The 26,428-nt window shown below is 47.9% G+C and overlaps 1 protein-coding gene across 4 annotated transcripts in view; it reads left to right on the top strand.

Annotated features, from left to right (window-relative positions):
- The window catches only part of OSBPL6 (oxysterol binding protein like 6), a 520,623-nt gene that overhangs the window by 431,384 nt on the left and 62,811 nt on the right, over nucleotides 1-26,428 (top strand). The window lies entirely within an intron of this gene.

Here is a 26,428-nt window from a genome sequence, read left to right as displayed (position 1 = left end):
TGCCCCTCCTACCAGACTCAGTTTAGAAAATGTGCCCGGAGGAGCCGGTCACGCTTATGGAAGCTCCTGAAGAGTTTTCTGCATTTATTTTTCTGTTTGTTATTTTCAGGCAGGGCTGGTTGGCACCAGCCTGCCTGCTTCGTAGGACTTAGTGGGGGGAACGGCCCAACCTCTTGAAGGGTTAATTGTCCCGTTCCCCGCTGAAAGGACACTAGCTCCTGAGGGAACTATTCGCAAGCCCCACCACGGCGAGCGTACATTCCCGCAGGACGCCGCCACCCCTAACAGAGCCAGAAGAATGAAGAGTGGTGAGTACTAAGCCGGCATCCCGGTTAGCGGGTCACCGGCCATTATGGCGGCATGAGGGTACGGAGATACACAGCTTCTAAATGGGGCGGACTGCGTCTCCAGACTCAGTACACAGTGCAGACGCACAGCTTCAGAGGGGGCGAACTGAGTCATAGTACACTGTACACAGTACCCACACTGGCAAACACAGACTTAACACGGATCTAACTCCATTTTAAGCACTACATTACCTCAGCCAGTATAAAAAAAGCAGGAAGCCCGCGCGCTATGGAGGGGCGGGGCTTCACTATGAGCGGATCCAGCAGCTCACCAGCGCCATTTTCCCTCTGCATTGGACACAGATGCTGACTGACAGGGATGTGCAGCTCCTCCAGAGTTACTCCATATTACCTCAGCGGTACCAGAGGGTCATAGCAGGGGGGAGCGATTATTAGTGCACTGAGTCCCCAATCTGGGTACTCAGTCTGCGACCAGTCTAAGCTTGACATTAGCGATAAGGGCGCTGTGTGCTGGCTCCATAATATCTCTGTGTCCCCCTGGAAGGGCTCTTTGTGTTTTAATTGTGCTTTTAACCATTTCCTGTGTGTGTGTGTGTACTGTCACATTTACAATATGTCAGGCAAAGAGTGTGTTTCATGTATGGCAGAGTGTTCCTCTTTCCCAGGGGACTCACTACCATGTACTCAGTGCAGTGCACCTTCTCAGGCTAGCGGGGCTGAATCAGCATGGCTGGATTCCATTAAAGGAATTATTTCTAATATTTCTACTAAATTGTCCTGCAATGAGAAAGAGACGCATTACTTAAGACAATCTGTGGATGAGTTTATGAACAGAGGGGGTGATTCCGAGTTGTTCGCTCGCTAGCTGCTTTTAGCAGCATTGCACACGCTAAGCCGCCGCCCTCTGGGAGTGTATCTTAGCTTAGCAGAAGTGCGAACGAAAGATTAGCAGAATTGCGAATAGAAATTTCTTAGCAGTTTCTGAGTAGCTCCAGACTTACTCAGCCATTGCAACCAGCTCAGTCCTTTTTGTTCCTGGTTTGACGTCACAAACACACCCAGCGTTTGCCCAACCACTCCCCCATTTCTCCAGCCACTCCTGCGTTTTGCAACTCGAAACGCCTGCGTTTTTCCGCACACTCCCATAAAACGGCCAGTTTCCGCCCAGAAACACCCACTTCCTGTCAATCACACTACGATCAGCACAGCGATGAAAAAGCTTTGTTATGCCGTGAGTAAAATACCTAACTTTTGTGTAAAATAACTAAGCGCATGCACTCTGCGAACCTTGCGCATACGCAGTAAGTGACTAATCGCAGTATAGCGAAAATCGGCAACGAGCGAACAACTCGGAATGACCCCCAGAGACAGTCCCCAAAACAGCGTCTCAGACCCCTACCATTTGTCCGCAAAAACTTACTTTGGCCCATATCCTGCAGTCTGACTCTGATGATGAAGGGTCAGACATGGAGGAGGGGTAGGTGTACTCAGAAGGGGGGGATGCTACTCTGTCACAGGGAATAGAGGCTCTTATAGAAGCTATTTACAATTGCTATTTACATGCCGGCTACCAATTTTGAAGTCACCTATTCCAACTGTTTAAATGTCACAGAGCATACTGTGGCTACACGTTCAGTAACTGTGTCTCATTCATGAACTTTATATATAGCAGTTTTGGCAACAGTGTCCCCTAAGGAGTGTAACAGATTGTTACATTTGAACTTTCCATTAGTCATTTCAGTGAGTTTTATTGATATAGTATTTATCGCAACAGTTTATACAATTTATGTATTTTTATATCAAGGATGCGTACCTTCACATTCCGATGTGGCCGCCTCATCAGGCTTATCTACGGTTTTCACTGCAGTACTGTCACTACCAGTTCCAGGCCCTGCCATTTGGACTCTCCACGGCACTGAGGGTGTTCACCAAGGTGATGGCAGAGATGATGTTTCTCCTCAGCAAACAGGGAGTGAACATAATTCTGTACCTGGATGATCTTCTGGTAAAGGCGCCATCCAGGGAGAGGTTGTTGGACAGCATTGCCCTCTCAACTCGACTACTCCGGGATCACGGGTGGATTCTGAACCTTCTGAAATTTCACCTAGAGCCAACACGGAGGCTTCCATTACTGGACACAGAGTCGCAGAAGGTTTTCCTTCCGTTGGAAAAGGCATTGGTAATGCAGTCGATGGTTCGGGATGTACTGAAGCCAACCCGGATATCGGTGCATTTCTGCATTCGCCTCCTGGGGAAAATGGTAGCCTATTATGAGGTGCTTCAGAACGGAAGGTTTCACACAAGACATTTCCAGCTCGATCTGTTGGACAAGTGGTCCGGATCGCATCTTCACATGCACCCGAGGATCCGTCTGTCGCCAAGAGCCAGGATTTCTTTACTATGGTGGCTTCAGACTTCTCACCTAACCGAGGGTCGACAGTTCGGGATTCAGAATTGGTTTCTGCTAACCACAGACGCAAGCCTCAGAGGTTGGGGAGCAGTCACCCAGTGGGTGCAGTTTCAGGGAAGATGGTTAAGTCAGGAAGTCATCCTTCCAATCAGCATTCTAGAACTCAGGGCCATATACAACACCCTTCTGCTGGCCTCATATCTTCTTTGAGATCAGGTCATTCAGGTCCATTCGGACAATGTGAGGGCGGTAACGTACATAAACCGACAGGGCAGAACGAAAAGCAGAGCAGAAATGTCAGAGGTGACTAGAATTCTCCTCTGGGCAGAAAAACACACTGTGGCATTGTCAGCGGTCTTCATTCCAGGAGTAGACAACTGGGAAGCAGACTTCCTCAGCAGACACGACCTGCGCCCGGGGGAGTGCGGCCTTCACCCGGAGGTGTTCAGGTGCTTGACATGTCGTTGGGGATATCTACAAATTGACATTATGGCCTCTCGTCTCAACAAGAAACTCAAGCGGTATGGTTCCAGGTTGAAAGACTCACAGGCAGTGGCAGTGGACGCTCTAACGACTCCATAGGTCTATCAGATGGTATACGTGTTTCCTCCACTTCCTCTGATCCCAAGAATTCTCAAAAGAATAAAACGGGAAAAAGTTCAAGCAATCCTCATTGCTCCGGACTGGCCAAGAAGGGCCTGCTGCGCGGACCTTCTGGAGATGCTACTCGAAGATCCGTGGCCTCTACCTATTCGCAAGGTTCTTCTGCTATGGGGCCCATTCATCTATCAAGACTTACCATGGCTACGTTTGACGGCATGGAAGTTGAACGGCTAATTCTAGCCCGGAAAGGGATACCGGACAAGGTCATCCCGACTATGATACAAGCCAGAAAGGTGGTAACGTCTAAACATTACCACCGTATTTGGAAGAAATACGTCTCTTGGTGTGAGAGCAGAAAATTTTCTGTGGTGGAATTTCATCTGGGACGTTTACTGCTTTTTCTGTAGTCAGGTGTTGATGTGAGCCCACGTCTGGGCTCCATAAAAGTCCAGATTTCGGCCTTATCGATTTTCTTTTGGAAACAATTGGCTTCTCTTCCTGAGGTCCAGACATTCTTGAAAGGTGTTCTGCACATCCAACTTCTCTTTGTGCCTCCCACAGTACCTTGGGATCTTAATTTGGGCTGCAGTTTCTCCAATTGGACTGGTTTGAACCATTACAGGAGGTAGAATATCTTACGTGGACGACCGTCACACTGTTGGCCTTGGCTTCAGTAAAACGTGTGTCGGAGCTGGGGGCGTTGTCTCACAAGAGCCCCTATTTCATTTTCCATGAAGACAGAGCTGAACTCAGAACTCGTCAGCAATTTCTTCCTAAAGTGGTGTCTGCGTTTCACATCAACCAACCTATTGTGGTTCCAGTTGTTACCGACACTTCTGCTACTTCAAAGTCTTTGGATGTTGTGAGAGCTTTGAAGGTGTATGTAAAGTAAACAGCTCATCACAGAAAATCGGACTCGCTGTTTGTTGTTTATGATTCCAATAAAATTGGGTGTCCTCCTTCGAAGCAGTCCATTGCACTCTGGATCAGGTTCACTATCCAGCATGCTTATTCCACGGCAGGATTGCCAGTTCCAAGATCTGTACAGGCCCACTCTTGTTATGATTCCAGCACTCTGGTCTGAGGAGATTTTATAACAAGGACCTGAGCACTGGAACGTAATGCTGGGAAAGGAAGCGGGAATGGAAAATAGCCCCTGGCGCCCTAACTCCGTTGTCTCGCCCGTGCTGTCAGAAATCCCTTGCAAGACTATGGTTGCTTGAGCCCATGGCAGCCGCGTTTGAAGGGCAGATTACGTCTGCCCAACTCCGATGCCCCCTCAGTTCTTAATGGGAGACAAAGGGAAATCCGAGACAGGGTGATAACAAGGGGCCCTCTAACTCAGCAACAAGGCCAGGGGCTACAAGGTAACTTAAAACTAGAATAAGTGCGGAAATACCACCAGGGAAAAGGACAACCAAAATACCACTTGTCCACTCCCCTACCCGGCACCGCCGAGTTCCGGAGAGGACTTGTGGAAGCGGAACCCTCCGCAAATGCTCCGAAACAGAATACAAAAAATATAGCGGGCTGAGCCGCAGCACACGGCAGAGCCGCAACTCACGAACACCACACGAGATTCTCTGGCGACCGTGGCGGACAATAGAGGACCAGAGACTTCTTGGGATGAGATGATAACTCCAAGATTCGGGAACTCTGAAGACAGGAATGACCGGACACAGCAGGACAGGAACTGACGTTCAGCAAACCTAAGCAGCATGCAGGAAGCTATTACCGGCGTCTGTGTGAAGCACTGAGAAAGTATTTAACAAGGAGTCCTCCAATCAGATGTTACAGAGCCAGATTATCAACATGCCGTGCAGCTGCCAGGCTGCACGAGCAAAGACAAGTGTGTGTGTGATTTATTTGATTGACCCTGCAACGGGGAACGCGGTCCGCCCGTGGCGTCCCCGTTGCTAGGGTCCGGGCGGCTAAGCACGCCTGGCGTCCCTGCGTTGCTAGGGAGCCGGCGGCTACGCACGCACGGCGTCCCAGCGTTGCTAGGGACCCGGCGGCTAGCCCGCTCAGCGTCCCTAGTAGCTAGGCGCCGGGCCGCGAGGACATCGCGGACCCTGCCGCCTAACAGTACCCCCCCCCCCCTTGAGGAGGGGTCAAGGAACCCCTAAAGCCAGGTTTCTGAGGAAATTCTCGAAAAAATGCCCTCTTGAGCCTAGGGGCATGAAGATCCTTGTCCAGGACCCAAGACCTTTCCTCCGGACCATAGCCTTTCCAGTGAACTAAAAAATAAAGCCGACCCCGGGACAATTTAGAGTCAAGAACTTTCTCTACCAAGAATTCCTGTTGTCCCCGTACCTCCACTGGAGATCTACCCTGAGAGATCCTCCGAGGAAATCTACTGGAAGAAACGTATTGTTTCAACAGGGAACAATGAAAAGTATTTCCAATTTTAAGAGATCTTGGTAAACGTAGCCGAAAGGCAACTGGGTTGACCTTCTTACTAATAAGAAATGGTCCAATAAATTTGGGTCCCAGTCTAGCCGAGGATTGTCGAAGCCTGATGTTGCGAGTCGACAACCACACCTTATCTCCCACCTTAAAAGTGCAAGGACGTCGGAGCCTGTCAGAAAATTTCTTCTCTCGGAAGGCCGCTTTCCTGAGAGCAAGGTGCACTTTTTTCCAAATTGCTCTGAGATGGGAGGTCAAGGTTAGCGAGGAGACTGGAGAATGATGAAAAAAAGAATTGGCTCTGGGATGAAAACCAAAAACTGAAAAGAACGGAGACTCTTTGGTGGAGGAATGACAAGAGTTATTGTAAGCAAATTCAGCCAAAGGGAGTAACTCAGACCAATCATTCTGGAGTTTGGCTGAATACAGACGCAAATATTGTTTTAATGACTGGTTGACTCGTTCGGTTTGCCCGTTAGACTGTGGGTGGTAACCAGATGTTAAAGACAGTGTCATCTTCAATGAGGCACAAAAACATTTCCAGAACTGTGCGATGAATTGTGGACCCCGATCAGAAACAATATCAGTGGGCAACCCATGAAGCCTGAACACATGGCGGAGGAACAAAACTGCCAACCCTTGAGCAGAAGGCAATCGGGGAAGAGCGACAAAATGAGCCATTTTACTAAAACGGTCCACTACCACCCAAATGACTCGGAATCCGGCTGAAAGGGGAAGGTCAACCACAAAATCCATGGAAATATGAGACGGCCTGAGAGGAACAGCTAAAGGCATGAGTTGCCCGATAGGCAACGAACGAGGAACCTTATGCTGTGCACAAACCGGACATGAATGAACAAATTCCTTAACGTCTTTAGAAAGACTAGGCCACCACACTGAGCGAGAGACTAACTCCAATGTCTTAGTGATTCCCGGATGCCCTGAGACTTTGCTGTCATGAAATTCAGTTAAAACAGTGGCTCTCAAAAATTCAGGGACATAAAGACGACCAGCAGGAGTAAGTCTAGGAGCTTGGTGTTGAAGCTGGTTTAACTGGGTAAATAAATCCTGAGTGAGGCCTGCCCGGATGACTGAAGATGGAAGTATGGAGGTAACAACAGGATTGCTATTGTGAACCGGAAGAAAGCTACGTGACAGGGCATCAGCTTTTGTATTCTTGGAACCAGGCCTGAAAGTAATTATAAACCTGAAACGAGTAAAAAATAATGCCCAACGTGCCTGCCGAGCATTAAGCCGTTTAGCTGACTCAATATATTGCAGGTTCTTATGGTCAGTCAAAACCGAAATAGTATGTTTAGCTCCCTCCAGCCAATGCCTCCACTCCTCGAAAGCCCATTTCACCGCCAGTAACTCCTGATTACCAACATCATAGTTGGATTCAGCGGAGGAGAATTTCCTGGACATAAAGGCACAAGGATGTAACTCCAGAGACTCCGGATCCTCTTGAGAAAGGACAGCCCCCACTCCAACCTCTGAGGCATCAACCTCCACAACAAAAGGCAATTCCGGATTAGGATGTCTGAGGACTGGAGCCGAGACAAAGGCTTGTTTCAAGGCCTGGAAGGACAATTCGGCTTCATGCGACCAGTTGGTAGGATCCGCCCCTTTTTTTGTAAGAGCTACTATGGGAGCAACCAGGTCAGAAAAAGAATGAATGAACCTCCTATAATAATTCGCAAACCCTAAAAAGCGCTGAATTGCTTTTAAATTAGTGGGTTGCGCCCAATTAAGGATGGCCTGGAGCTTCTTTGGTTCCATGGAAAATCCCTGAGGAGAAATTATGTACCCTAAAAAAGATACTTCCGTGACGTGAAAATCACACTTCTCCAGCTTGGCATACAAATGATTCTCACGTAACTTTTGAAGAACCAGACGCACCTGGGTAACATGTTGTTCCATAGATTCAGAAAAAATCAAGATGTCGTCTAAATAAACGACCACGAATTTCCCTAGGAAGTCACGGAGAACATCGTTAATAAGGTCTTGAAAAACCGCTGGAGCGTTAGACAGGCCGAACGGCATCACCAGGTATTCGTAGTGACCTGACTGAGTGCTGAAAGCCGTCTTCCACTCATCCCCAGATTTAATTCGGATGAGGTTGTAAGCTCCTCTAAGGTCAATTTTAGAAAAAATCACAGCAGAACGTAACTGATCAAAAAGTACAGAAATCAACGGCAAAGGATAGGTGTTTTTAACGGAGATCTTATTCAGGGCTCTAAAATCAATGCATGGTCTAAGCGAGCCATCTTTTTTCTCCACAAAGAAAAAACCTGCACTTAAAGGAGATTTTGATGGTCTAATAAATCCCTTCTTTAAGCTTTCCTGAATATAATTATTCATGGCCGTAGTTTCTGGCCCGGACAAAGCATATAATCTCCCCTTTGGCAAAGTGGCACCTGGAACTAGCTCAATTGTACAATCATAAGGCCGATGGGGAGGCAGAATATCCGCATTGCCTTTAGAGAAGACATCGGCAAACTCTTGGTATTCCACAGGAATGAGCTCTGGAATGATTGCTGCAACTCTGACTGGATACGAAATACATTCCTTAGCACAAAATGTACCCCATTGGGAAATCTCCCCGGACCGCCAATCAATGGTGGGATTATGAAAGGCCAGCCAGGGGTGACCCAGAACAACAGGAACTGCCGGGCAATGTGTAAGGTAAAATTCAATATTTTTGGAATGTAAGGCTCCTACGGTAAGTACTACTGGAGGTGTACGGTGAGTAATTATCCCATTAGAAAGCGGACCCCCATCTAAGCCGTGCATGGTGATACATCTATCTAATGGTAACTGCGGAATGCCTAAGGCCTTAGCCCAAGTTAAATCCATAAAGTTTCCTGCAGCTCCACTGTCGACAAAAGCCGACACCAAAGAACTGAGGCTGCCAAAGGAAACCTTAACGAGGACTAAGAGAGAGTTGTTCGAGGAGATAAGCTGCAGACCTAAGTGAACCCCCTCACAATTCACTTGGTCAAAGCGTTTCCCGACTTGTTCGGGCAATTACGAGCAAAATGTCCCTTACAACCACAGTATAAACAAAGACCGGAATTTTGTCTTCTGGTTTTTTCTTCAGGAGACAGCCGGGAGAGACCCATCTGCATGGGCTCCTCGACGTCCTCTGGAATGGAATATACACATGGACTAGACCTTACAGATGCTCCTCTTTCAGCCCTCCGCTCACGGAGACGACGATCAATCTTTATAGCAAGCTCCATAAGTTTATCGAGAGTCTCAGGAGCGGGGTACTGGAGGAGGCTGTCTTTTATAGATTCAGATAAACCGAGGCGAAACTGACTGCGCAGGGCAGGGTCATTCCAGCCACAGTCGTTCGACCAACGGCGAAATTCGGTACAATAAACCTCCGCAGGATTTTTTCCTTGTTTGAGAGCGCGCAGCTGACTCTCAGCGGACGCCTCTCTATCTGGGTCATCATACAAGAGCCCTAAAGACTTAAAAAAGGCGTCTACAGATAACAACGCAGGATCCTCTGCTCTTAAACCAAATGCCCAGGTCTGAGGATCCCCCTGGAGTAAAGAAATAATAATCCCAACCCGCCGAGATTCATTACCAGAGGATGTTGGTCTTAAACGAAAATAAAGTTTACAGGATTCTTTAAAATTAAAAAATTATTTTCTATCACCGGAAAAACGGTCGGGCAAATGCATCTTTGGTTCAGAGACTACCTTCGGGGAGGCTCGCAAAAGATCTTCCTGCGATCTCACCCGAAGAGAAAGATCCTAAACCATCTGAGTAAGTTCTTGAATCTGGTTTACTAAGAGCTGACCGGGATTCGGCCCTAAACCTGACGGATTCATGAGGCCGATAAACTCTCACAAAAACTGAATGAGAAAAAATTAAACCCCGTTTAATTTTAAGTTTTGGTTTGGGCTGGTAATAATGTTATGATTCCAGCACTCTGGTCTGAGGAGATTTTATAACAAGGACCTGAGCACTGGAACGTAATGCTGGGAAAGGAAGCGGGAATGGAAAATAGCCCCTGGCGCCCTAACTCCGTTGTCTCGCCCGTGCTGTCAGAAATCCCTTGCGAGACTATGGTTGCTTGAGCCCATGGCAGCCGCGTTTGAAGGGCGGATTACGTCTGCCCAACTCCGATGCCCCCTCAGGTCTTAATGGGAGACAAAGGGAAATCCGAGACAGGGTGATAACAAGGGGCCCTCTAACTCAGCAACAAGGCCAGGGGCTACAAGGTAACTTAAAACTAGAATATGTGCGGAAATACCGCCAGGGAAAAGGACAACCAAAATTCCACTTGTCCACTCCCCTACCCGGCACCACCGAGTTCCGGAGAGGACTTGTGGAAGCGGAACCCTCCGCAAATGCTCCGAAACAGAATACAAAAAATATAGCGGGCTGAGCCGCAGCACACGGCAGAGCCGCAACTCACGAACACCACACGAGATTCTCTGGCGACCGTGGCGGACAATAGAGGACCAGAGACTTCTTGGGATGAGATGATAACTCCAAGATTCGGGAACTCTGAAGACAGGAATGACCGGACACAGCAGGACAGGAACTGACGTTCAGCAAACCTAAGCAGCATGCAGGAAGCTATTACCGGCGTCTGTGTGAAGCACTGAGAAAGTATTTAACAAGGAGTCCTCCAATCAGATGTTACAGAGCCAGATTATCAACATGCCGTGCAGCTGCCAGGCTGCACGAGCAAAGACAAGTGTGTGTGTGATTTATTTGATTGACCCTGCAACGGGGAACGCGGTCCGCCCGTGGCGTCCCCGTTGCTAGGGTCCGGGCGGCTAAGCACGCCTGGCGTCCCTGCGTTGCTAGGGAGCCGGCGGCTACGCACGCACGGCGTCCCAGCGTTGCTAGGGACCCGGCGGCTAGCCCGCTCGGCGTCCCTAGTAGCTAGGCGCCGGGCCGCGAGGACATCGCGGACCCCGGCGCCTAACACTCTACTAGGTCGGTGGGTTCTTCTTGGGTGGCTGCGTGGGGTGTCTCGGCTTTACAGCTCTGCCGAGCCGCTACTTGGTCACGTTTGCTAAGTTCTACAAGTTTGATACTTTGGCCTCTGAGGACCTTCAGTTTGGCCAATCAGTTCTGCAGGAAACACAGCACTCTCCCACCCGGTTTGGGAGCTTTGGTAAACTTTCCCATGGTACTAAATGGATTCCCAGTATCCTCTAGGACAGGCATTCCCAACCACGGTCTTCAAGGCACACCAACAGTGCAGGTTTTAGTGATATCCAGGTTGCAGCACAGATGGTTAAATCAAAATAACTGAGGCACTAATTAAGTCACCTGTGTTCAAGCAGAGATATCACTAAAACCAGGACTGTTAGTGTGCCTTGAGGACCGTGGTTGGGAATGCCTGCTCTAGGACGTAAGAGAAAATTGGATTTTAATTACCTACCAGTAAATCCTTTTCTCGTAGTCTGTAGAGGATACTGGGCTCCCGCACGGTGCTTCGTTCTTCCTGCACTGTTACTTGCTTAAGTATTGTTGTTTGGTTCAGCTGTTGCTGTTCCTGGTTTCACGTTTGGTTAGCTTGGCTTTCCTCTTGTTTCATGTGTGCTGGTTCGGAATCTCACCACTATCCTTTTATATCCTTCTCTCAAAGTATGTCCGTCTCCTAGGGCACAGTTTCCTGGACTGAGTCTGGTAGGAGGGGCATAGAGGAGCCAGCACACACTATCAAATTCTTAAAGTGCCTATGGCTCCTAGTGGACCCGTGTATACCCATGGTACTAAATGGATACCCAGTATACTCTACGGCAGGCATTCCCAACCACGGTCCTCAAGGCACACTAACAGTGCAGGTTTTAGTGATATCCAGGCTTCAGCACAGGTGACTTAATTAGTAGCTCAGTTATTTTGATTTAACCATCTGTGCTGCAGCCTGGATATCACTAAAACCTGCACTGTTGGTGTGCCTTGAGGACCGTGGTTGGGAATGCCTGCTCTACGGACTATGAGAAAAGGGTTTACCAGTAGGTAATTAAAAATAGGATTTTGATAACCTACCGGTAAATCCTTTTCTCCTAGTCCGTAGAGGATGCTGGGGACGACATCAAGACCATGGGTATAGACGGGATCCGCAGGAGACACGGGCACTCCAAAGACTTTTCATTGGGTGTGAACTGGCTCCCCCCTCTATTCCCCTCCTCCAGACCTCAGTTGTAGGAACTGTGCCCAGGGAGACTGACATTTCGAGGTAAGGACCTTAACTAGTGGTGAGATATCTACCAACTCACACCCTCAACCATGCCGCACACATGGCATTCAACATAACACACGCCAACAGGCATGAACTAATTGCAGCAACATGCTGAAACCAAGATAACACGACTTGTGTAACTGTAATAACTAAACTGCAGGTAAAGTACGCCCAGCATCCTCTACGGACTAGGAGAAAAGGATTTACCGGTAGATTATCAAAATCCTATTTTCTTATACGTCCTAGAGGGTGCTGGGGACAACATCAAGACCATGGGGTCTATACCAAAGCTCCAGTACGGGCGGGAGAGTGCGGATGACCCTGCAGCACCGATTTACCAAACTTTAGGTCCTCATCGGCCAAGGTGTCAAACTTGTAGAACTTAGCAAATGTGTTTGACCCTGACCAAGTAGTTGCTCGGCAGAGTTGTAATGCCGAGACCCCCCGGGCAGCCGCCCAGATGAGCCCACCTTCATAGTGGAGTGGGCCTTTACTGACGTTGGTAACGGCAATCCAGCCGTAGTATGAGCTTGCTGAATCGTATTTCTAATCCAACGTGCAATAGTCTGCTTGGAAGCAGGACAGCCAATCTTGTTGTGATCATACAGGACAAACAGAGCCTCTGTTTTCCGTATACGAGCTGTTCTAGCAACATAGATTTTCTAACCACATCTAGAGACTTTGAATCAGTGAATGTGTCAGTAACTACTGGCACCACAATAGGTTGGTTTATGTGAAAAGCAGAAACCACCTTTGGAAGAAAATATTGGCGAGTTCGCAACTCTGCCCTATCTTCATGGAAAATCAGGTAAGGGCTCTTGTGAGACAAGGTCCCCAATTCCGACACCCGCCTTGCGGATGCCATTGCCAAAAGCATCACCACTTTCCAAGTGAGAAACTTCAACTCTATCTTTTGTAGAGGCTGAAACCAATCCGATTGAAGGAACTGCAATACCACGTTAAGGTCCCATGGTGCCACTGGAGGCACGAATGGAGGCTGGATGTGCAGAACCCCTTTCACAAAGGTCTGAACCTCTGGAAGAGAGGCCAATTGTTTTTGGAAGAACACTGACAAGGCTGAAATCTGGACCTTGATTGATCCCAATAGTAGGCCCGTCTCTACACCATCCTGCAAAAAATGGAGAAAACGTCCAAAGTGAAACTCTTCCGCAGGAGCTTTCTTGGATTCACACCAAGACACATATTTTCTCCAAATACAGTGGTAATGTTTTGACGTTACTACCTTTCTGGCCTGAATAAGGGTGGGATGACCTCCTTAGGAATACCCTTCCTGGCTAGGATACGGCGCTCAACAGCCATGCCGTCAAATGTAGCCGCTGTAAGTCTTTGTACACACAGGGCCCATGCTGCAGCAGGTCCTCCCGAGGAGGAAGAGGACGAGGATCTCCTATGAGTAACTGCTGAAGATCTGGGTACCAAGCCCTTCTTGGCCAGTCTGGGGCAATGAAGATTGCTCGAACCCTTGTCTTTCTTATGATCCTGAGTACTTTTGGGATCAGCGGAAGTGGAGGGAAAACATACACTGATGGAAACACCCACTGGGTCACCAGTGCATCCACTGCTACTGCTTGAGGGTCTCTCGACCTGGAACAGTATCTCTGAAGCTTCTTGTTGAGACGAGATGCCATCATGTCTATTTGAGGAAATCCCCAAAGACTTGTCACCTCTGCGAAGACTTCTTGGTGGAGGCCCCACTCTCCTAGATGGAGATCGTGTCTGCTGAGGAAGTCAGCTTCCCAGTTGTCTACTCCCGGGAATGAATATTGCCAACAGAGCTTGTAGATGTTTTTCTGCCCAGCGGAGGATTTTTGTCGCCTCTGCCATTGCCATTCTGCTTTTCGTTCCGCCCTGCCTGTTTATGTATGCGACTGCTGTTACATTGTCCGCCTAGATCTGCACGAAACGGTCTTGACGAAGATGTACCGCTTGTTGAAGGCCGTTGTAAATGGCTCTTAGCTCCAGAATGTTTATGTGAAGGCAGGCTTCCTGTTGTGACCAACGTCCCTGGAAGTTTTCTCCCTGAGAGACTGCTCCCCAGCCTCGGAGACTTGCATCCGTGGTTACTAGGACCCAGTCCTGAATCCCGAACCTGCGTCCCTCTAGCAAGTGAGAGCTGTGCAACCACCACAGGAGCGAAATCCTGGTTTTTGACGACAGGATTATCTTTCTGTGCATGTGTAGGTGTGACCCCGACCACTTGTCCAACAGGTCCCACTGGAATACTCTGGCATGGAACCTGCCAAACTGTATGGCCTCGTAGGCCGCCACCATCTTCCCCAACAACCGAATGCACTGATGGATCGACAAACTTGATGGTTTCAATATCTGTTTTACCATTTTCTGGATTTCCAAAGCCTTTTCCCGCGGAATCATGTGTCCAGAATCATCCCGAGGAAAGACAACCTTGTCGTCGGTTCCAACTGTGACTTTGGGTAATTTATGATCCACCCGTGTTGTTGGAGTATTGACAGGGAGAGGGATATGTTTTGTAATAACTGCTCCCTGGATCTCGCCTTTATCAGGAGGTCGTCCAGATAAGGGATTATATTGACTCCTTTCTGACGAAGGAGGACCATCATCTCCGCCATCACCTTGGTGAACACCCTCGGCGCCGTGGAGAGACTGAAAGGTAACGTCTGGAATTGGTAATGGCAATCCTGAATCGCGAATCTCAGATAAGCTTGGTGAGGAGGATAAATGGGAACATGCAGGTAAGCATCCTTTATGTCCACCAACACTAAGTAGTCCCCCTCCTCCAGACTGGCAATCACCGCCCGAAGTGATTCCATCTTGAACTTGAACCTTTTCAGGAAGAAATTCAGATCTTTTAGATTTAGGATCGGTCTGACCGAGCCGTCCGGCTTCGGAACAACAAAGAGGCTTGAATAAAAACCCCACCCTTGTTGTGACAACGGTACCAGGACTATAACCTGGTCTTGACATAATTTTTGGATTGCCGCTGTTACTGCTTCTCTCTCTGGCGGAGAAGCTGGCAAGGTCGATTTGAAAAATCGGCATGGGGAAATGTCTTGAAACTCTAGTTTGTATCCCTGGGATACTATTTACAACACCCAGGGATCCAGGCCAGACAGAATCCAATCCTGGCTGAAGAGCTTGAGACGTGCTCCCACCCGAGCGGCCTCCCGCAAGGGAGTTCCAGCATCATGCTGGGGATTTGGCAGAATTAGGGGTATACTTCTGCTCTTGGGAACCTGGAGCCGGTGTGGGCTTCTTTCCCCTTCCCCTTCGCCTACCTGCAAAGAAGGGGGAACCTCTCGCCTTTTTGTATTTATTAGGCCGAAAGGACTGCATTTGCGGGTGATAGGTCTTTTTTGCCGGTGCAGGCGCAGAGGGCAAAAATGTTGACTTACCTGCGGTAGCCGCCAAGACTAACACATCCAGGCCATCGCCAAATAAGGCCTCACCTTTATATGGGAGAGCCTCCATGTTTCTTTTGGAATCTGCATCCGCGTTCCACTGGCGAATCCATAACGCCCGCCTAGCCGATACTGCCATGGTAGCGGCTTGTGAACTCAAGAGTCCAATATCCTTCATTGCTTCCAGCATGTAGGCGGCAGCGTCCTTGATATTCCCTAGCTTAAGCAGTATTTCATCTTTATCAATCGTGTCAATTTCTGATGACACGCTTTCTGACCATTTTTCAATAGCGCGACTCACCCATGCGCAGGCAATAGTGAGCCTGAGCAGTGTACCATTGGTAACATAAATGGATTTCAATGTCGTTTCCATTTTGCGGTCTGCCGGCTCTTTAAGAGAAGCTGTGCCAGGAGCAGGGAGAATTACCTTCTTTGTCAACCTGGAAAGTGCACTGTCTAACACAGGGGGTGACTCCCATTTTTTCCTGTCTTCAACCGGGAAAGGATAAGCTATGTGAATCCTTTTGGGAATACGAAATTTTTTATCAGGATTCACCCACATCCCTTCAAACAGAGCATTTAGTTCGTGTGAAGGAGGGAACGTGACTTTGGATTTCTTTTCCTTACATAAATAAGCTTTCTCCTGAGGTACAGGAGTGCTTTCTGTAACCTCCCTCATAGCCACAACCATATATTGTATACTTTTTGCCAATTTATGATCTATCTCTCTGGATTCACTATTGTCGACACAAGAATCAGAATCCGTGTCGGTATCAGTGTTTACAACATTTGCAAATGGTCTCTTATATGACCAAGAGGAGCCGCCCGCATAAGGAATAACAGCATCCTGAAAAATCACATCTTCTACAGATTTTCTCCAGCATGCAGCCTTAGATTCAGATTTATCTAATCTACGGTTAATCAGATGCATACTGTCACGTAGCTCTTTCACCCATGGAGGCTCTTGGTGTGCCGGTAGCGCCACCACATTACAACTCTGTGTCCCTAAAATGTCTTCCTCCAGGGAGGAACTCCCTGCCTCAGACATGCCTCACACGTGTACACCACACTCACAGACACACTGGGACTTATTTTGGGGACAGACCCACAGTAAAATCTGTCAGAGGGACACAGGATAGGAGCAGCCAGTTCACAAACCCAGCGCCAGTATTGCCTGTGAACACAGTATGTCCACAGCCCAAAAGCGCTTTTAAATAGTAATATACACTATCAAATGCACCACAATCGCTTTGTGCCCCCCCTTTATAGCACCCTGTACTTGTCAGAAGTGGAGGAGAGGACCAGCGTGTTCTCTGCAGCCTGAGTAGAGAGAGAAAATGGTGCTGAGTAGTGTGCTGGCTGCCTGAGGAAGAAGCTCCGCCCCTCAGTATCCATGACAATATTTATACTGGGGGGGGGGGGGGCTGTGCCAGCGGCATCTTATGCCCCCTTTTAGCCAGTTTGAGGTATTTTTCTTGCTGCCCAGGGCGCCCCTCCCCCCGCACCCTACAGTGCCTGTGTGTGTGGGCAGCAATGGCGCGCTGCGCTCCCGCCAGCCGCGCCGCACCTCAGCCGTCACTTACTTGATTGAAGATCATTCTTCTCATACTCACCTGACTTCTGGCTCTGTGAGGGGGGTGACGGCGTGCTGTGGGAGTGAGCATCTAGACACGGCTAGCGTTCAGTTCCCTTCAGGAGCTAATGGTGTCCTGTCAGCCAGAAACAGAGCCATGAAACTCTGAGGAAGTTGGTTCTGCTTCTGCCCCCTCAGTCCCACGAAGCAGGGAGTCTGATGCCAGCAGATCTCCCTGAAAATAAAAACCTAACATAAGTCTTTTCAGAGAAACTCAGTAGAGCTCCCCTACAGTGCATCCAGTCTGCCTGGGCACATTTCTAAAACTGAGGTCTGGAGGAGGGGCATAGAGGGAGGAGCCAGTTCACACCCAATGAAAAGTCTTTGGAGTGCCCATGTCTCCTGCGGATCCCGTCTATACCCATGGTCTTGGTGTCGTCCCCAGCATCCTCTAGGACGTATGAGAAATCCTATTTTCCGTCTAAGACCCATTTTTTGTAAAAAAAAAATAAGTGAAACAGATGTTTTGCGCTAGCAGAGTCGCACGGGATCTGAAGTGCCGAGAGGGGATGTTTGGCATGACGGCAGCAATAGTGTACGAGGACACATCTGTACATGGCTACAATGTGTGTAGAGAGTTAACCTATGTGCTAATCTTTTAATTGTTGTTGCAATGTATTTTGAAAAGGGGAAGCGGTTAAAATACCGCTAGTGGGCATCCCGGTGGTCATGATGCCGACGCCCGGTTCCCAACTAGCGCTGAAATCCCGCCGCCATAATACCGGTGCCACAGTCTATTCTCCCTCTGTGGGTGTCCACGACACCGTGCCCTCAAGGGACTTTCTAGCGCTTGCCCCACTGCCGGTATACTGATGGCTGGTAATTCATACCGAACCTGTGAAAAGTTATCTAATTATATGGGGAATTACATACCATCTTATTCTATGTAAAAAAGTTAAATAATAAAAAAAAAGCTTTAAAACAGTCCGTGACTGCTTTCTGGTAATACGTCTGCCATCATTAAGGGGTCCATTCATGTAGCCTGAAAATCGATGTTTTGTGGTGAACGTGGCTTTTCTCTACTTAGTGCTATTCACAAATCGGGTTTCCGTGGAGAAGTTAATTACTTCTCCAGCAGCCCCCACGCTCAATGGCTAAATCGCATCACAATCCTTTAGTACGCAATTCATTAAAGGACGTAAATTAGTGATGAGCGTAACGTAAATCTCTGCTTTCCATTTCTCCTGTGTTTTCAGATTCGCCATCTCAGAAAGGCATAATCTGAACACCATGACAAAGCGGGCAGGGAAGTTGACTACTTCCCTGTGTTTCTGTCACTCTCCCAGATCTATGTCCGCCCAGTGGCATCACTAAGGGGGTGCGGGACGCACATGGGTGTCACCCTTCGAGGGGTGACACCAAAATGCTAACTCCTGCTCAGTGACAGGAGCCGGATGCAGCACTGTAGCATTACGTGCAGCACCCGGCTCCTATGACAGTGTGGTAGCCCTGGAACTGCACACAGAGTGGTTTCCAGGGGGCAGTCCAGCATCTCCTGAACCCCCCAGAGTGATATGAAAACGTCGGGTTCGTGTCGTGAGGCCATGTTCATACCCACAGGCCATGCCCGTTCGGTGCACGAACAAGATGTCCTTCCGCACTGGGTGTCACCGAAGGTAGAGACTTCACTGTCTCTGCCCCTTTATTTCTCACTAACGCATGTGCACAGGAGATAGATATCAGGCAAACAGACGGCGTATGGGCCTAATTCAGTAAGGATTGCCAATTCTGCTAAGTAGCAGAATTTGCAATCCTTGTTATCACATGCTGGGGGCCGCCCATCGCAGGGCAAGGCCTCCCAGCATGCTGACCGAAGCATTCCCCCTTGACCAAGCAGAAATTGTGATTGCACCGCAATTTCTGCTTGATTGCAGAAAGTAGGGTTGCCTCCTGCCGGCGCAGCTTAAGAGGAACTCAATCTTAAGATGGGTATACAGTAGGCGACGTGCTCTACGAGCGACGTCATCTAATGTTTCCCCTCCGGCCGGGGTGGCCGGGCATAAATACTGAGCTATATGACGTTCATATCACTCAGTGACGTCACGCGGCGGCCGGGCGGTGCAGGCAGTTCTTGGATGACAGTCCAAATTGAGCTGCCTGCACTGCGGCATACTTGCAGAGAAAATGAGCAACATTGCTCATTTTCTCGGCAAGTGTGTATGCACCTTTAGTATATTTATATATTTATGACACCAGTAGTCGCTCATAGCATCCTATCCCTGTTACTACATATGTTTTTTTCAAGACTTACCATCGCTTTTTATATTTAGGATAGAGCGGACGCCCTATTCTATATTATTAGAGAGTGTCGTGTGAAATCTACTATTTTCTAACTTTATCTGCTATTAGCAATATTGCACCTTGGCGCTGAAAATTCCTCCTGTATATGTATGTATATTAGAGATGTAGACCGGAAATTTTTCGGGTTTAGGTTTTGGATTCGTTTCCGCAGCTGTGTTTTGGATTCGGACGCGTTTTGGCAAAACCTCCCTGAAATTTTTTGGGCGGATTCGGGTGTGTTTTGGATTCAGGTGTTTTTTTTCAAAAACCCCTCAAAAACAGCTTAAATCATAGAATTTGGGGGTCATTTTGATCCTATAGTATTATTAACCTCAATAACCATAATTTCCACTCATTTCCAGTCTATTCTGAACACCTCACACCTCACAATATTATTTTTAGTCCTAAAATTTGCACCAAGGTCGCTGGATGACTAAGCTAAGCAACCCAAGTGGCCGACAAAAACACCTGGCCCATCTAGGAGTGGCACTGCAGTGTCAGACAGGATGGCACTTATAAAAATTGGCCCCAAACATCACATGATGCAAAGATAAATAAAAAAAGAGGTGCAAGATGGAATTGTCCTTGGGCCCTCCCACCCACCCTTATGTTGTATAAACAGGACATGCACACTTTAACAAACCCATCATTTCAGCCACAGGGTCTGCCACACGACTGTGGCTGAAATGACTGGTTGGTTTGGGCCCCCACCAAAAAAAGAAGCAATCAATCTCTCCTTGCTCAAACTGGCTCTATAGAGGCAAGATGTCAACCTCATCATCATCCTCCGATTCCTCACCCCTTTCACTGTGTACATCCCCCTCCTCACAGAGTATTAATTCGTCCCCACTGGAATCCACCATCACAGGTCCCTGTGTATTTTCTGGAGGCAATTGCTGGTGAATGTCTTCACGGAGGAATTGATTATAATTCATTTTGATGAACATCATCTTCTCCGCATTTTGTGGAAGTAACCTCGTACGTCGATCGCTGACACGGTGACCGGCTGCACTAAACACTCTTTCGGAGTACACACTGGGGGGAGGGGGGGGGGGGTAACTTAGGTAAAATAAAGCCAGTTTGTGCAAGGGCCTCCAAATTGCCTCTTTTTCCTGCCAGTATACGTACGGACTGTCTGACGTGCCTACTTGGATGCGGTCACTCATATAATCCTCCACCATTCTTTCAATGGTGACAAAATCATATGCAGTGACAGTAGACGACATGTCAGTAATCGTTGGCAGGTCCTTCAGGCCGGACCAGATGTCAGCACTCGCTCCTGACTGCCCTGCATCACTGCCAGCGGGTGGGCTCGGAATTCTTATCCTTTTCCTCGCAGCCCCAGTTGCGGGAGAATGTGAAGGAAGAGCTGTTGACGGGTCACGTTCCGCTTGACTTGACAATTTTCTCACCAGCAGGTCTTTGAACCTCTGCAGACTTGTGTCTGCCGGAAAGAGAGATACAACGTAGGCTTTAAACCTAGGATCGAGCACGGTGGCCAAAATGTAGTGCTCTGATTTCAACAGATTGACCACCCGTGAATCCTGGTTAAGCGAATTAAGGGCTCCATCCACAAGTTCCACATGCCTAGCGGAATCGCTCCTTTTTAGCTCCTCCTTCAATCTCTCCAGCTGCTTCTGCAAAAGCCTGATGAGGGGAATGACTTGACTCAGGCTGGCAGTGTCTGAACTGACTTCACGTGTGGCAAGTTCAAAGGGTTGCAGAACCTTGCACAACGTTGAAATCATTCTCCACTGCGCTTGAGTCAGGTGCATTCCCCCTCCTTTGCCTATATCGTAGGCAGATGTATAGGCTTGAATGGCCTTTTGCTGCTCCTCCATCCTCTGAAGCATATAGAGGGTTGAATTCCACCTCGTTACCACCTCTTGCTTCAGCTGATGGAGGGGCAGGTTCAGGAGTGTTTGCTGGTGCTCCAGTCTTCGGCACGCGGTGGCTGAATGCCGAAAGTGGCCCGCAATTCTTCGGGCCACCGACAGCATATCTTGCACGCCCCTGTCATTTTTAAAAAAAAGTCTGCACCACCAAATTAATTGTATGTGCAAAACATGGGACGTGCTGGAATTTGCCCACATGTAATGCACGCACAATATTGGTGGTGTTGTCCGATGTCACAAATCCCCAGGAAAGTCCAATTGGGGTAAGCCAATCTACGATGATGTTCCTCAGTTTCCGTAAGAGGTTATCAGCTGTGTGCCTCTTATGAAAAGCGGTGATACAAAGCGTAGCCTGCCTAGGAACGAGTTGGCATTTGTGAGATGCTGCTACTGGTGCTGCTGCTGCTGTTGTTGCTGCGGGAGGCAATACATCTACCCAGTGGGCTGTCACAGTTATATAGTCCTGAGTCTGCCCTGCTCCACTTATCCGCATGTCCGTGGTTAAGTGGACATTGGGTACAACTGCATTTTTTAGGGCACTGGTGACTCTTTTTCTGATGTCTGTGTACATTCTCGGTATCGCCTGCGTAGAGAAGTGGAACCTAGATGGTATTTGGTACCGGGGACACACTACCTCAAGAAATTCTCTAAGTCCCTGTGAATTAACGGTGGATACCGGACACACGTCTAACACCAACACAGCCAAGGCCTGAGTTATACGCTTTGCAACAGGATGACTGCTGTGATATTTCATCTTCCTCGCAAAGGACTGTTGGACAGTCAATTGCTTACTGGAAGTAGTACAAGTGGTCTTCCGACTTCCCCTCTGGGATGACGATCGACTCCCAGCAGCAACAACAGCAGTACCAGCAGCAGTAGACGTTACACTCAAGGATCCATCGGAGGAATCCCAGTTAGGAGAGGACTCGTCAGACTTGCCAGTGACATGGCCTGCAGGACTATTGGCGTTCCTGTCTAAGGAGGAAATTGACACTGAGGGAGTTGGTGGTGTGGTTTGCAGGAGTTTGGGTACAAGAGGAAGGGATTTAGTTGTCAGTGGACTGCTTCCGCTGTCACCCAAAGTTTTTGAACTTGTCAATGACTTCTGATGAATGCGCTCCAGGTGACGTATAAGGGAGGATGTTCCTAGGTGGTTAACGTCCTTACCCCTACTTATTACAGCTTGACAAAGGCAACACACGGCTTGACACCTGTTGTTCGCATTTCTGTTAAAATAATTCCACACCGAAGAGGTGATTTTTTTGGTAATTTGACCAGGCATGTCAATGGTAATATTCATCCCACAGACAACAGGTGTCTCCCCGGGTGCCTGACTTAAACAAACCACCTCACCATCAGAATCCTCCTTGTCAATTTCCTCCTCAGCGCCAGCAACACCCATATCCTCATCCAACAGTGACATCTTCAATTTGACTAACAGGAACTGGACGGTGGGTGCTCCTTCCTGCACTTGCAGGGGGCGTGCAAATGGTGGAGGGAGCCACCTCTTCCCGTCCAGTGTTGGGAAGGTCAGGCTTTGCAACCGCCGACACAATTAGACTCTCCTTGGGGATTTGTGATTTAGAAGAACGCACAGTTCTTTGCTGTGCTTTTGCCATCTTAACTCTATTCAGTTTTCTAGCGGGAGGATGAGTGCTTCCATCCTCATGTGAAGCTGAACCACTAGCCATGAACATAGGCCAGGGCCTCAGCCGTTCCTTGCCACTCCGTGTCGTAAATGGCATATTGGCAAGTTTCCGCTTCTCCTCAGACGCTTTTAATTTAGATTTTTGGGTCATTTTACTGAACTTTAGTTTTTGGGATTTTACATGCTCTCTACTATGACATTGGGCATTGGCCTTGACAGACGACGTTGATGGCATTTCATTGTCTCTGCCATGACTAGTGGCAGCAGCTTAAGCACTAGGTGGAAGTGGATCTTGATCTTTCCCTATTTCTCCGTCCACATTTTTGTTCTCCATTTTTTAATGTGTGGAATTATATGCCAGTAATATTATTATATCAATAGCAATGGCCTACTGTACTGTACAACTATATATTGTTGGTCACCAAAATGCTGCACTGTGCTACTATATATACTGCTCACAAAAATGCAGCACAGATATGGAATGGATACTTGCAGTGACACGGAGCTGCAAGATACAGCAATGGCCTACTGTACTGTACAACTATATACTGTTGGTCACCAAAATGCTGCACTGTACTACTATATATACTGCTCACAAAAATGCAGCACAGATATGGAATAGATACTTGCAGTGACACAGAGCTGCAAGATACAGCAATGGCCTACTGTACTGTACAACTATATACTGTTGGTCACCAAAATGCTGCACTGTACTACTATATATACTGCTCACAAAAATGCAGCACAGATATGGAATGGGTACTTGCAGTGACACAGAGCTGCAAGATACAGCAATGGCCTACTGTACTGTACAACTATATACTGTTGGTCACCAAAATGCTGCACTGTACTACTATATATACTGCTCACAAAAATGCAGCACAGATATGGAATGGATACTTGCAGTGACACGGAGCTGCAAGATACAGCAATGGCCTACTGTAATGTACAACTATATACTGTTGGTCACCAAAATGCTGCACTGTACTACTATATATACTGCTCACAAAAATGCAGCACAGATATGGAATGGATACTTGCAGTGACACGGAGCTGCAAGATACAGCAATGGCCTACTGTAATGTACAACTATATACTGTTGGTCACCAAAATGCTGCACTGTACTACTATATATACTGCTCACAAAAATGCAGCACAGATATGGAATAGATACTTGCAGTGACACAGAGCTGCAAGATACAGCAATGGCCTACTGTACTGTACAACTATATACTGTTGGTCACCAAAATGCTGCACTGTACTACTATATATACTGCTCACAAAAATGCAGCACAGATATGGAATGGATACTTGCAGTGACACGGAGCTGCAAGATACAGCAATGGCCTACTGTATTGTACAACTATATACTGTTGGTCACCAAAATGCAGCACACTGAGCACAGATATTTGCAGCACACTGAGCACAGATATGGAGCTTTTCAGGCAGAGAACGTAGATATTTGCAGCACACTGAGCACAGATATTTGCAGCACACTGAGCACAGATATTTGCAGCACACTGAGCACAGATATGGAGCTTTTCATTCAGAGAACGTAGCCACGTCCTCTCTGTTCAATCTCCAATGCAAGTGAAAATAGCGGCGACGCGCGGCTCTTTATATAGAATACGAATCTCGCGAGAATCCGACAGCGGGATGATGACGTTCGGCCGCGTTCGGGTTAACCGAGCAAGGCGGGAAAATCCGAGGCTGCCTCGGACCCCTGTAAAATAGGTGAAGTTCAGGGGGGTTCGGATCTCGACGAACCGAACCCACTCATCTCTAATGTGTGTGTGTGTGTGTGTGTATATATATATATATATATATATATATATACTGTATGTGTAAACGTTTCCATAAATCGACAGAATGTGACCTCTTTGGGGGTCATTCCGAGTTGTTCGCTCGTTGCCAATTTTCGCAACAGAGCGATTAAGGCAAAAATGCGCATGGTACGCAGTGCGCATGCGCTAAGTATTTTAGCACAAAATTTTGTAGATTTACTCACGTCCGAACGAAGAATTTTCATCGTTGAAGTGATCGGAGTGTGATTGACAGGAAGTGGGTGTTTCTGGGCGGAAACTGACCGTTTTCTGGGAGTGTGCGGAAAAACGCAGGCGTGCCAGGATAAAACGCAGGAGTGTCTGGAGAAACGGGGGAGTGGCTGGCCGAACGCAGGGCGTGTTTGTGACGTCAAACCAGGAACGAAACGGCCTGAGCTGATCGCAGTGTAGGAGTAAGTCTGGAGCTACTCAGAAACTGCTAAGAATTTTCTATTCGCAATTCTGCTAATCTTTCATTCGCTATTCTGCTAAGCTAAGATACACTACCAGAGGGCGGCGGCCTAGCGTGTGCAATGCTGCTAAAAGTAGCTAGCGAGCGAACAACTTGGAATGAGGGCCCTTGTCACTCTGTATACAAAAAGTAGTCTTTATTTACAAAGTGCACTAGATGCACTCTACAAAATGGATTGGTTTTGCTCTGGTGTTCCGAAATGATCCATTGACTGTATTGCAAGGTTATTGCCTTTCTATGCTCCAGGGAGAAGTCTTTGGATACTTGAAATGCAGCTCAATTTGCTGAGAGGCAGAAAATTCCCCAGAACTTGACTGTGGAAAAATGTTAACATCACTATTCCTATCACTTTAGAACTACGCGTTTTTCATTAATTTAAACTGTTCTGTCTTTCTCCTAAAATATTGCTCAATTTAGCATCAATGATAGCTTAAAGTAATCATGAAAGCTGGGAGGTATCTGGACTTCCTTTATTACATGCCACATTTTTTTTGTTACAGCGGGCACCTAGAAATGCATTCCTTGCCAGAAGGTGCAAAATGCGTTCCATTGAACAATGGGGGTCATTCCGAATTGATTGCTCCCTGCCGATTTTCGCAGCGCAGCGCTCAGCTGAAAAAACACCATTTATGCGCATGTGTATGGCCCGCAATGCGCACGCGCGACTTACGGGTACAAAGCTCTTTGTGGTTGTGCTCATGTTCTAGCAAAGTTTTCCTTCGCACTGATGGCCGCAAAAAGATTGACAGGAAGGGGGCGTTTCTGGGTGTCAACTGACCGTTTTCAGGGAGTGTTTGCAAAAATGCAGGCGTGTCTGAAAAAACGCAGGCGTGGCTGTGCGGGACACGACACGAATAGGCTGAAGTGATCACAAGCGCTGAGTAGGTTCAGAGCTACTCTGAAACTGCACAAACTGTTTTTGCAGAGCTCGGCTGCACATGCGTCCGCACTTCTGCTAAGCTAAAATACACTCCCCAGTGGGCGGCGGCATAGCGTTTGCACGGCTGCTAAAAACTGCTAGCGAGCGATCAACTCGGAATGAGCCCCATTGTCACTACCGTTGTGCATCACTATCACTATCAGTGCACTGATTCTGCAAAGCAAGGAACACGGCTCAAATGTACCCCCTCAAGGAAATTGTTCAGGAGCACTGCCCTGGAAATCTAGGTGCACTGTAGCTGCTCCCACGTACTTAGGAAAGAGCTGTCCACCAACGCAAATTTCTGTTACTCTTTCTCCATGACCCCATAGGATTTGCCAGAAGCCTAAGCACGCCTTTGCATATGAAGGAGCAAAATGCCAGTAAATTATGGTTTGCCCTGTTCTCACTAAGAT

The sequence above is a fragment of the Pseudophryne corroboree genome, chromosome 7, assembly GCF_028390025.1.
Source record: "Pseudophryne corroboree isolate aPseCor3 chromosome 7, aPseCor3.hap2, whole genome shotgun sequence".
Taxonomy (NCBI): Eukaryota; Metazoa; Chordata; class Amphibia; order Anura; family Myobatrachidae; genus Pseudophryne; species Pseudophryne corroboree.
The sequence above is the reverse complement of the archived record's forward strand: the minus strand, read 5'-3'. Positions and strand labels throughout refer to the sequence as shown.